This window comes from Ochotona princeps, chromosome 16 (genome assembly GCF_030435755.1).
Source record: "Ochotona princeps isolate mOchPri1 chromosome 16, mOchPri1.hap1, whole genome shotgun sequence".
Lineage (NCBI taxonomy): Eukaryota > Metazoa > Chordata > Mammalia > Lagomorpha > Ochotonidae > Ochotona > Ochotona princeps.
The window spans coordinates 9,285,633-9,297,819 of NC_080847.1; the positions used below are offsets into that span (position 1 = coordinate 9,285,633).

The 12,187-nt window shown below is 47.3% G+C and overlaps 1 protein-coding gene across 3 annotated transcripts in view; it reads right to left on the minus strand.

Moving 5' to 3' along the window:
* Nucleotides 1-12,187, minus strand: part of ZNRF1 (zinc and ring finger 1) — a 97,570-nt gene that overhangs the window by 26,008 nt on the left and 59,375 nt on the right. The window lies entirely within an intron of this gene.

Here is a 12,187-nt window from a genome sequence, read left to right on the forward strand (position 1 = left end):
GCACCCGCGTGGGAGACCCAGAAGAGGTTCCAGGTTCCCGGCTTCGGATCGGCGCGCATCGGCCCGGCGTGCATCGGCCCGTTGCGGCTCACTTGGGGAGTGAATCATCGGACGGAAGATCTTCCTCTCTGTCTCTCCTCCTCTCTGTATATCTGGCTGTAATAAAATGAATAAATCTTTAAAAAAAAAAAAAGAAATACACATACGAGGTACCAGCATGAGTCTGAACAACTCAAATAATCGAACACAAATCTCAAACCAACCTACAAGAAATAAAATCCAAACCTCTACCAGTTCTTTGGGTAGTAATCCTGACAGATTCTGGGGCCAGACTAACACCTAGGGCATTCCAAGCAATCACCTTGGAAAACAGACGGAAACGGGGGGAGAGATAGGACAAAACTATTTCTTCTAAGTGCCTGGAAGCTTGATCCTATAAGGTTCAGTGGCCTGTGGTCCAGTAACTCCACTTCTGAGTTTCCTTCCGAGAGAAATGCCCACAGAGGTCAATCCAAAGACAGCAGAGGACATTGGCTACAGTACCATGCTGGGCGGCAGAAAGCTACAGGCATCATGGATGAGCACCATGGGGAAGGGACAAGTGCCATGCAGGCCATTCACACTATCAAACAGTGTGAGTAAGCACCAGCAATGGGACTAAATGTCAACACTGGATATATCAGAAAAAGGCACTGAGTCAATAGAAGAAACTAATGGATTGGTACCATGAAGCCATTTGCTTAAGTTATAAAATGACTTATAATAAAAAGCAACAATTTATAATGTAATAAGAGGATACCCATGGTGTTAGTTGTGGTGCACCAAGTTAAGTGTTGCTCAGATGCCTACATCTCATTTATCATAGTAGCCCTTGATTCACATCCAGCTTCCTGCCAGTGTGCACTCTGGGGGGCAGATGATGGTGGGAGTACTTATGTGGGTGACCCAAATGGAGTTTCTGGCTCCTGACTTTGAACTGGCCCAGACCTGGCTATGGTGGGCATTTGGGAGTAAACCAGTAAATGGAAGATATTTCTTCCCCCTCCCCCTCTGCCATTTTGCCTTCAAATTAATAAGTCAATAATGAAATAAGTCCTTATGAAAAAGAGAAAATATACACCAAACACATTGGCATATAGGGAGGACAGCAGAGAACAGGAACAAAGGGAACAAATCAATGTACAAATCAGTAACACCAAAATGAGCAGCCTTGCTCAGACCACTGATTGTGTCATGAACTGTAGAAGTAACTCAATCCCAGGCAATGGAGGGAGGGACAAAGAGAAAGAACAATAGGGGAGAATGCAGATAATCAGTGATAACAAAAAGCTCACTTTTTCTACTGTTTTCTTTGACCCTACTAGGCAACTGGGTGGCAACTGGTGCAGGACTTGGAGGAGACAAGTGAGAGGACTGAGAACAGAGGCCTCACACCTCCCGTAAGGCACGGAGAAACACAGATCTTCCATCTGTTGATTCACTCCCCAAATGGTTGGAATGGCCAGAGCTGAGAAGCTTAAACTTTAACAGGTTTTGTTTTCCATAATGACAGAGTAAAAAAAAAAAAAAAGTATGGAAGCCTAAGAGGTTAAGATCAGATAGGATCTGATAGGGTACTGGCAGGTCCCACTGATGGTCTAGGTGTATGATTCCAGAAACATTGCAAAACCACTGATAATTCTGAGACAGTTTATGTTTTAGGAACATTGCTCTGGAAAAGTAGACTTGGAGTGACTGCAATCACTCAAGTTACTGGTATTATGGGAAGAAGCAGGCCATGATGCTTTGCCAAACCCTGATTGCCATTAAGATCTATGCTGGGGTCCACAGCTAGCAGCCCAGTGAAATACCTGGCTCTAAACAATTGTTTACCTTGACTACTGAATGTTTTGGGGGATCCTCCATTATTTTGTGCCTGGTCCTGGCAGAAAAGCACACAGATCTTTGAAATATTTGTTCTCTTAGATTTCTCACCAGCTTAAAAATCAGGGGGATGGAGAGCACAGACTTAGCTGACAATAATGTTCAAGTTCTGAGTTGGGAAATTGGGTAAATGGTGGTTTTCATGGAGGTCTGAATCTTAGAAGGAGGATGGACTTCTGGGAAGACAGCAGGGATGAAGATGATGGTTCAGTTGTGGACATACCAAGATGAAAGAAGCTGAGAGATACTTGGCTTATCTAGTGTAATCGGCAGAACGCCCCAGGGGAAGACATGGACTGGAGATAAGGATTAAGGTAACTCAAACAGAGGAGCCCACTCCCAGAGAACACACAGGCTGAGGCTTGAGGAAAAAGTGTTGCAGGAATCACATTTGAACACCTGAGCAAAGATGGGGCTAGGGAAACAAGCAGCTGGGAGTAACGCTGGCAATGCACGGTCGGCGGCCAGCAGCAGGTAATGCTCCTGGGCAGTAGACTTGACATCTAAGTGCAACGCCCCTCCTCCTGTCTGTCTTTCATGCTAGATTTTCACTGAAAAGGCAGTCGCACTACAAAAAGACTGCCTCCTTGCCTTGGCTAAACCTCACTCAGATCTTTAAACTGATGAGCCAATTAACCCTGCTCAGCCCACTGGCTCGAGAATAAAAGCAGCAGAATTTTTCTGACTTTCCTGGGCCCGACGGGTTCTCTCCAGCTACCACTTCTGACTCAATTCAGTCGAGTGAAGGAAGCAGGGGAGGTGGGGATGTTTTGAGTGCACCTCAACTAACTGGGTGAAGTAACTTTAGGACTACTTCATGGTGGGGAGAAAGGGCTCAGACAAGAAAGGAAAGAGAAGCTTGCCTAGTGAGAGGGGAAGTGCTGGTGGCCAGCGCCAAATTGGAAACAGGGCTTCAGGCGACCACATTTTGCACTCTGGAGGGTGGGGCTCACACAGTTGCAGAAGCCAGGAGGGAGCTGGCCCCGATTCTGCCCATACTTTACCTGCCACGGAGCTGGTGGGAAGCCCTCACACACACCTGGGCAGTCCTGTGCCAAAGGCCACCCTGCACACTCAAACCACTGGGTCTTATCTCCTCGACCTGATGAATATTTGAATTTGGCTTTAATAGGCAAAGCCGACCAAACAGACAGGAACGGCGGGGCAGATCAGCAGCTACTCTGGCCTGCCTAGAGAAGGACTGGTCACAAGGGCCCAGCTCTCCACTGCTTGTTCCCCGGGCCTGGCTGTGGAGGGCACCTTCTTCTCGGCCCTGGGGATGGTGGAATGCTTGAGGGTTCTCCCCATAGGCACTTCAGCAAAGTTCATCAACAGCAGTGCAGCCTCCCTAGCCAGGGCCTCTCCTGGTGCACTGAGCTCTTGGGAAACACCTTGGCATTCAGCTCTAAACTTCAAGGCCGGCTTTATTCAACACCTTTCTTCCATTCCCCTCTCCCATGAACTCAGAATAGGTTTTTATTTTAAAAACATACTCTGGACTAGAATATGTTCACAGTGAGACTTTGAAATTCAGTCTTTTTTTTTTTCCATTAAAATATTTTTGCTTTCCATGGAAATAATCTCCCTCATTTCTTTAAAGAAACAGTTACATAAATGTCCTATTACATGAGGATTTAATTTATTCAGCTAATTTCCTATAGAGTGCCACTTAGGTTGTCTTCAGTTTTTTTTTTTCAACACCACAGGGTTTTATTTCTGAAGTGTGGGGACAGGGACAGGTGGGCCGCTCAGTTCTTCTTACGCATGGTGGCCAGCACGCTGCTCAGCTCCTCACGTTTCCTCTTGGTGCCTGTTTGTCCTTGGAGACCTTGAGCAGCTCCACGGCGCGGTGCTTGTAGCGGGCGAAGTAGCACACCTCCCGGATCGTGTCCCACATGAACTTGGTGTGCCTGGTCAGCTGCCCGCCACGCCCGCTGTGCCTCATGCTCTTCGTCACCTTGTGGCCTTTATTGAGGTAACGCACAGCCATGACTGCCGCTCTGTACCGCTGCCCCTGTCTTCAGTTTTTAACCTTATTTTTAAAATGTTTATTTACTTTTTTCCCCCTTTCTGTCTACTAGAAAGCAGAGTGAGAGTGACAGATCTTCTACTATCAGGTTCATTCCCCAAATGCTCACAACAGGCAAGAATGGGCCAGGCCAGAGCCAGGAGCCTGGAATTGCACCCAGGCCTCCCCTGCGGGCGGCAGGGTCCCCAGCCCTTGAGCCATTGTTATTTACTGCCTCCCAAGGAGCACATCAGCGGGAGGTTATGGATTGCAGGTATCCCAAGGGGTGGTTTAACTGGCTGTGCCACAACACTTGACCTTCCAGGTTTTAAAAAATATCATAAACAACCATGTAATTAGTTACCTGGGCACATGTCCAGTTTTATCCCCTGGGTAAAATCCATAAAGTAAAACCACTTAATTAAGTCAGGTAGCTAATAACAATAACTATACAAATAGTTTAAGTTCTCCATAAAAAATTAGTTAAATTGTATTAAAAGGTATAAGGTAGGGGCCCGGCATGGTAGCCTAGAACCACATGGGTGCAGGTTCTAATCCCAGCAGCTCCACTTCCCATCCAGTTCCCTGCTTGTGGCCTGGGAAAGCAGTGGAGGATGGCCTAAAGCCTTGGCATCCTGCGCTCACGCGGGGGACCCAGAAGAAGCTCCTGGCTTTGGATTGGCATAGTTCTGGCCTTGGTGGCCACTTGGGGAGTGAATCACCAGACAGAAGATCTTTCTCTCTGTCTCTACTGCCCTCTGTATATCTGACATTCCAACAAAAATAAGTAAATCTTTAAAAAAAAAAGGGGGTACAAGGCGCGGCAGGTGTGAGTGGTTAAGGTGCCAATGTCCCATCTTCAGGGTATCTAGGTTTGATCCCCAGCTCTGGCCCCTGACTCCAGCTTCCTGCTAATGCAGGCCCTGCAAGGCAGTGACCATAGCTCAATCAACTGGAGTCCTGCCACAAGGGAGACCTAGATTGAGTTCCCAGTTTCAGACCCAGACTAGTCCTGGCTGTTTGGCATTTGGGCAATGAACCAGCAGATGAGAACTCTGTCTCTGTCTCTCAAACAAAACCAAACCAGACATTACAAGGGGAAAAGTCTCTCTTTCCATTTCCTCCCAGGTTCCCAGTCCAACTCCCCCAAGTATCTTTTAAGTCCAACAAAGGACACAGGCATCTTCCCGTCCCCTTTGCTAGGTTCCCTCTCCAGGATTCCCCTCTCTTGGCTTACTCTGTCATTAGCAGGTGGAACACCTTCTAGCAGTTCCAGAGAAGGGGTGAGTCCAGGGGTGAGCCCTGGCAGGCTTTTGCCTACCATCACAGGTCTGTGGGCAAGGCTGGCTGAGAGGTGATGGGACATTCGCCTGTGTGCAATCACCCAGCTGTGCTCCCACCCTATGGCGCAGGGGTCAGCTTCATCACACTGCTCTAGCCCAGGCCTATCTGTTCCCATTCAGCCTCATAATCTCTCAATACTCGTCCTTGACCCTCTGTTTTCCTCTCTCCTTCATCAGTTTCCAGACTTCGAATACCATCTGCATTTTTGCTTATGTGTGTGTTTATGTCTCTATGTGTGTTAAGAAGTCTTTTCCTGCCACCGTAACACAGAAATTCTACATTTCCTTCTTCCTGTTTATGGCCCCTTATCTGCACAACTTGGGGTCAGAGGCATTTTGGAATTCAGATTTTTCCACACTTGAGAGATGTTACCAAATACCCCTATTAATATCTAAGACAGCACCACATAATTATACACATTGGTAGTTCTGACATGATTCAACAAAGTAACTGACGCACGAGAAGACCACTTCTCATGCAGCAGATTTTACCACTAGGATGCTAAAATCACACCATTCTTGGAGAACAGGATATTTGCAAGTTCCCAATGAATGATCCTGTAAGGAATCTACTAACTGCAAAGGTGGAAATGTAATTTTACAAGGGGAAATATTTGGAAAACATTGTCAATTATCAAATTTAACAGAACTAATTGTGGGAAAACTCTCACATCTGAAACATGCTTCCTTATACAGTATGACATGAAGTATGCAGCAGGAACACACATGGCAAAAAAAAAAGTTTGCATTAACTCTAATCAAGCCTTGAAAAACCAATTTCTAGTTTATAAGGCAATGCAAAGGATAGAGGAACAGGCTAAATGACACCCTGAAAAAACAGTCAGAGGAATCCAGATTTAGGCACATCTGTGGGTTAGCTGGTTCTCTTCTTATAAGAAGCCAGAGTTACTTTGCTAGGCAGGTACAGACATGGGAGATAAGGGGTTGGGGTGGGGTTCGGGATCAGGAGAATTTAAAGAAACAAAATGATCACATACAGTGGGTGAACCCTGACTCCTCCTGGTTCAACAGTTATCTAAAGAAAGGAAATTTTGGTCTCTGTAAGGTAAGTGCAAGAAAAACTGGTGCCCATTATAATTAAAATATTTTTCTGAATGTCTGAAAGTTCTTAAATATTTAAAAGAAAAGCCAGAATGAAATGTATGATACATCAAATAGTATAAACAATTAAACAATTATAGAGACTCCCATTTAATTTAACAGTATGTGTATTACCAAAGGGTTTTGCTTCCAGAGCATTCTGCATTTCAGATTTATGGATAAAGGATGGTGGGCCTGTATTCATTTTGTGGTGTTACTATTCTCACTTAGTTAGGTCTTTAACTTGTCCTACTTGGTCTGGCAGTTTACACTACCTGTTACACTTTTTTTTCCCCCTTAAGATTTACATAGTTAAAAGGCATGCTGACAGGCAGGGGGAATGGAGGTGTGGTGATAAATTTCCATTCATTGGTTCATTTCTCATATGGACGCAGCAGTCAGATCTGGGCCAGGCCAAAATCAGGAGCCAGGAACCCCATCTTGTTCTCAGATGTGAGTGGCAGGGATCCACCGCCTTCCCAGGTACATCAGAAGCAAGCTGGATGGCAAGTGAAAAAGCTGGAACTGAAGCCAGCAATCTGATCTGCATGTCGGTGCCCATACTGGTAATGCAAGCAGTGGCCTGAACTCGCTACATGACAACACCGTCCCTGACTTACCCCATAACTCTTTCTATAGTTGTCTTAATTTAAACACTGTTAAACACTGCTAAGAATCAAAGTTCTTCACAAAAGTCTAGTCAGAACTCTGAATGGGAGTGTACTTGGAGACACTGCTTTCCAAAGAGAGCTGCACCAATGTATTATCTCTAATCTTGTGTAACTTTGTATAATGTGACACTAACAATGGGGTCCGTGTTCTCTTCCATCAAAAGAACGTGACACTGGTGATGCTGTGTGACTCCCAAGCCAAATTCAGAAAAGTCACTTGGCTGTCCCCTGGGTCCCTCTTGGGACAAGAGCCTTGAGAGCCCTGAGTGAACATTCAGCTAGTGCAGCTACCCTGCGGGGCCCACACTGCAGAGATCACATGGAAAAAAAACACAGGAAGCACATACACCGCAGAGCCTCAGCTGTTTCTCCAGATGAGGCAGCAGCATGGGAGTGAAAAGACCGTGATGGCGGCAGCAGCTACACTTGACACCTGACTGTGACCTCACGAGCATCTTCCAAAGTCACAAAATACAAGACAGAGCTGTTCCTAAGCTTCCAGCTTATAAATGCTATGAAAGAGGCGGGCATTTGGCACAGTGGTGAACAAACCACTGCTTGATCTGTCGCAAACCCATCTCAGAGTGCCCTGGGGGTATGAGACCCAGCTCCGGCCCGACTTGAGCTTCCCACTCATGTGCACCCTGGGAGGTAGCGGGTGATGGTTCCACCAACTGGATCCCTAACAACCATACAGCAGAGATGGACTGAGCTCACAGCTGCAGCTTGGGTTGGCCGCAGGTGTTGCCGGCCTTTAGGGAGTGAGCCAGCAGACAGGAGAGTTCTTGTTTTCTCCCTTAAATAAATGTTAAAAATGTTTGAACTATGAAAGATAATGATTGCGGTTTTAAAATTTTTGGATAATCTATTACCCATAACTACTGGAATGCAAAAGAAAGATGCCATCTTTATAATGTCAGATCTCATGCAACAATAGAGCAGGTATTTCCATTTGTATCTTTCATATAGAGGTTCTGCATATTCTTCTTTAATTTCTATTACTGCTGGCTTGGGGAAATGTAATTTGGCAGATTCATCTTGAATGTAATTACATAATGTGGAAAAACAAGTGTCCTCTTCCCTTCTAACTACATTTTTCTTTCCTTAACTTGTTGGTCAGATCCTCACTAACATGTTTAACGAAGTTTCTCCCACTGAATGTGGTGTTTGTTGTGGTTTTTTTTTTTTTTTTTTGCTGTAGGCTTTTTAAAAATCAAATTTATTGAAATTTTCATTTGTTTATTTTACTGAGAATTTAAAATATAAAATGGTAATATGCTCATCAAATGTTTTCTCATTAGCCAAAATCAGGGGTGGGGAACCTTGTTTCCACTGAGGGCCACTTCAGTATTTATAACAGCATTTGTGGGCCATATAAAATTATCACCTTAAAAATTAGTCTTTGGGGCCCGGCGGCGTGGCCTAGTGGCTAAAGTCCTCGCTTTGAAAGCCCCAGGATCCCATATGGGCGCCGTTTCTAATCCCGGAAGCTCCATTTCCCATCCAGCTCCCTGCTTGTGGCCTGGGAAAGCAGTTGAGGATGGCCCAATGCATTGGGACCCTGCACCCGCATGGGAGACCCGAGGAGGGTCCAGGTTCCCGGCTTCAGATTGGCGTGCATCGGCCCGTTGCGGCTCACTTGGGGAGTGAATCATCGGATGGAAGATCTTCCTCTCTGTCTCTCCTCCTCTGTGTATATCTGGCTGTAATAAAATGAATAAATCTTAAAAAATTAAAATAAAAAAAATAAAAAAAAATTAGTCTTTGGCAGATTTACTGATTTTTGAGTCCCACCTGCAGTTGCTTTGGCAGAGTGACATCAAGCGACTGCTGAAGCCTATACAGCCTATGGGTAGACACTCTTCATCCCTAGCCCTAATGATCATGTTTTCTGCTTCTTTGGTCTCCTGAGATAATAAGGTTTCTGATTTCTTTCCCTAGAGATTTACTTATTTATTTAAAAGGCAGAATTATAGAGAAAGGGAAAGAAAGAGGGAGAGAGGAAGGGAATCTTGTGTTTTACTCCTCAGACAGCACAATGGCTGGGGCTGGACCAGTCTGAAGCCAGGAGCCTGGAACTTCATCTGGGTCTCCCAGATGGATGCCATGTACTCAAGCACCTGGGCACATTAGCAGGGATTTGTAACAGGAAATACAGTGACCAGTACTTACATAGGATCCTAGTGTTGCAGATGGCAGTTTGCTTATTTGTTTGTTTATTGGAAAGTCAAATATAGACAGAGAAGAGAAGAGCCAGAGAGGAAAATCTTCGATCTGCTGATTCACTCCCCAAGTGGCTGCAACAGCTGGAGTTGAGTCAATCCAAAGCAAGGAGCCAGGAGTCCCCTGTGGGTCTCCCATATGGGCGCAGGGTCCCAAGGTTTTGGGCCGTCCTCCACTGCCTTCCCAGGCCACGGGCAGAGAGATGGATGGGAAGCGGGGCTGCTGGAACATGAACCAGCACCCATATGGGATCCCAGGATGTGCAAAGTGAGGACTCTAGCCACTAGGCTACCGTGCCAGGCCCCTGCAGGTGGCAGTTTAATTGTCTGTTCCCCAAGGCCACCCCATGTCTCTGATATTGAACCACCCTTGTTCTATTGGGGAAAACAGTACTTGTTGTGATGTGCATGTTTTTCAATACACTACTGAACTTGTTAGCCAATTTGGGAATTTTGTAATGAAAGTGTTAGGGAGCCTTCTCAGGGGTGATAATAGTTAGTACCTTTAGGTATTTTCTTTGTCGTGTCTAATTTCTTTCAAGATTGTAGGGCCACACACCATGCAAAGGGGCTGTCCCGCCAGCCCAGCCCAAGAGCAGGGAGGCAAACAGTACTACAACAAGCAGTGAAGGGCCTTCCCCAGGCTGCCTTATCAGCTTGGCGTTCCCCTTCTGCTTTCAGCTCCAGCTGCCTGCACTCGCATGCGTAATACTCACTGCAACCACCAAGGCAATGTGGCTGGTACAATTTCTCACTCATTCCCCTTCTCCTTATCTGAAAGCACAAGGACTACTAAGCATGGGCTACAGGCTCATGTTCCATCTCTGACATTAGTTCAAGTTGGGTACACACACCAGACCAAGGCAGGCCGGGCAGTCAGTCCTGCCAAAAGGCCCCTTTGGTTCTCACCGACGCAAGGCATAGGGGGTGCCAAGTACTGCAAGAATAGCTGAGAGCAGCCAGAAAAAGTCTTCATTCTCTCCACGGCAGCTCTGGAGCCTGCTGCTCATTTAGCTTTCCCATCCACCCAGGAGGATGGTGGGAGGGGGAGCAGGAAGAGAAGAAAAATACCCGAGCAGTGGCTTCCATTTCTAGAGCCAGCGGATGTGCCTAGGCACTTTACGTGCATTGTTATATTTCATCTTGTGGACCTCTGTCAGGCAGGATTATCCCTCCCACTGCAGAGAAGAGGGAGGTGGAGACCAGGAAACTGAATGACAGGTGGGCTAGTGCGGGACACCAGAGACAGGGCTACCCTCACCTCCTCTCGTCATGCAAGGCAGGAGGTGGGGAAGGATAACCAAACCACAAGGCAGATTTGTTCCTCGTGTTCAATCAAAACACAGGCCCAGTCGCAAAGGTTAGCTAATGAGAGACTCCAAGTAGAGGAGAAGTTTCCAGAAAGTATCCTTCTCTCTTCCTTGGGGATGACCTACAAATACATAGGAAGAACTGTAAGAAACAAATGGGGTGGAGTCCTGCATTTTAAACAACAATCCCACAACAGGGAAGCAGATGCACTGTGGGAAGTCCCAGCAACTTCCCCTCCCTTATCACTGGACACAAGCACCACCTGCTTTATGCCTGCAGGTCTCCCCCTTCTCACGCCTCCTCAGATGGAAATGCGTCCTCCTGGAGCCTGGAGCTGAGTGGCAGTGGGGCAGGGTTCATGAGGCACAGTAGCTGCAGAACATCAGAGTCCACAGAGGGATTCAAACTCTGCCTGGCCCACGCTCCAGGCTGCAGGCACAGGGGCTAGGGATTCAGATATCCCACAGAGCAGACCATAAAGCATACAAAGGAAATACCACCACGTATTCTTTCCAAGTTGCATCACAAGCACACCTCGCCAGGGCAAACACTGAGCCCTGCGCTGGGACACGGATGCCAGAGCAGGGCGGAGGTGGGAGGGCGTCAGATATAAGCCAGGATAAGGTGAAAGGGAAGCCAGGTGGAGCCCGGCTGTCTAGGCCCAGACTGGGATTCCTTCTACTTCGATCTAGGCTGCAATCTACGCCTCGCCTCCAGGAACTTGTACATCTACCTAGGCTGGGCTGGAGGCGTCCTGTTCACGTTATCAGGGCAGCAGGAATTAGCCAGCTGTCTGGCTGGACCCAGGTCAGGGCGTGACTGGGTGGCAAAGGGAGTGGAAAGCACACACATTGCTGGGGAGGGTCTGTGCTGCCCACAAGGTGGCTCTGGACAGTGCAGCGCCTTTCTGCTTTCCCAGGCCACAAGCAGGGAGCTGGATGGGAAGTGGAGCTGCTGGGATTAGAACCGGCGCCCATAAGGGATCCCGGGGCTTTCAAGGAGAGGACTTTAGCTGCTAGGCCACGCCGCCAGGCCCAAGTGCAGCGCCTTTCTGAAGCAGGAGACTGGCTCATGGCTTTGAGTTTCCTTCCAATTTTATGACTTCAGGACTTAGAGCTAGGGATTGCTGTGGTATTTCTCACCCTGGGTTCCCTCAAGGGGAAGTTTAGAAACAGCAGTGGGTTCTGCTCGTGAAGCTAGGCAGTGCTATTTTCAGCTGAACAAGAGGAACTGGGAAGCCCCAGGCCTCTCACGTGGTAAATGTTCTGGAATATTTTCAGAATTGGCACTCAGTCAAAGAAGAGTCTCTGTTAGAAAAAGTGAGGGGATATTTGCTGTTCCCATACAGCCTGTTAGCACCGGGAGATTCCCTCTGGCTCCTCCTCTGCACCGTGCACAGCCGTGGCCCTGTGGACGCCTCTCCGAGGACTACGGTGTAGCACCTCTCCTTCACACCAAGTTGCCGTGACCTCCTCCAAGTGTCCTGAAGCAAAGATGGTCACCCAGAGAGATTTAGGACCAGAAGGACAGGGTCATGTTCTCACTTACAGGTGCCAGCTGGAGACCGTAAGGGCCATCCTGGAAGACCTTGCGTCCAGCCTAGCACGC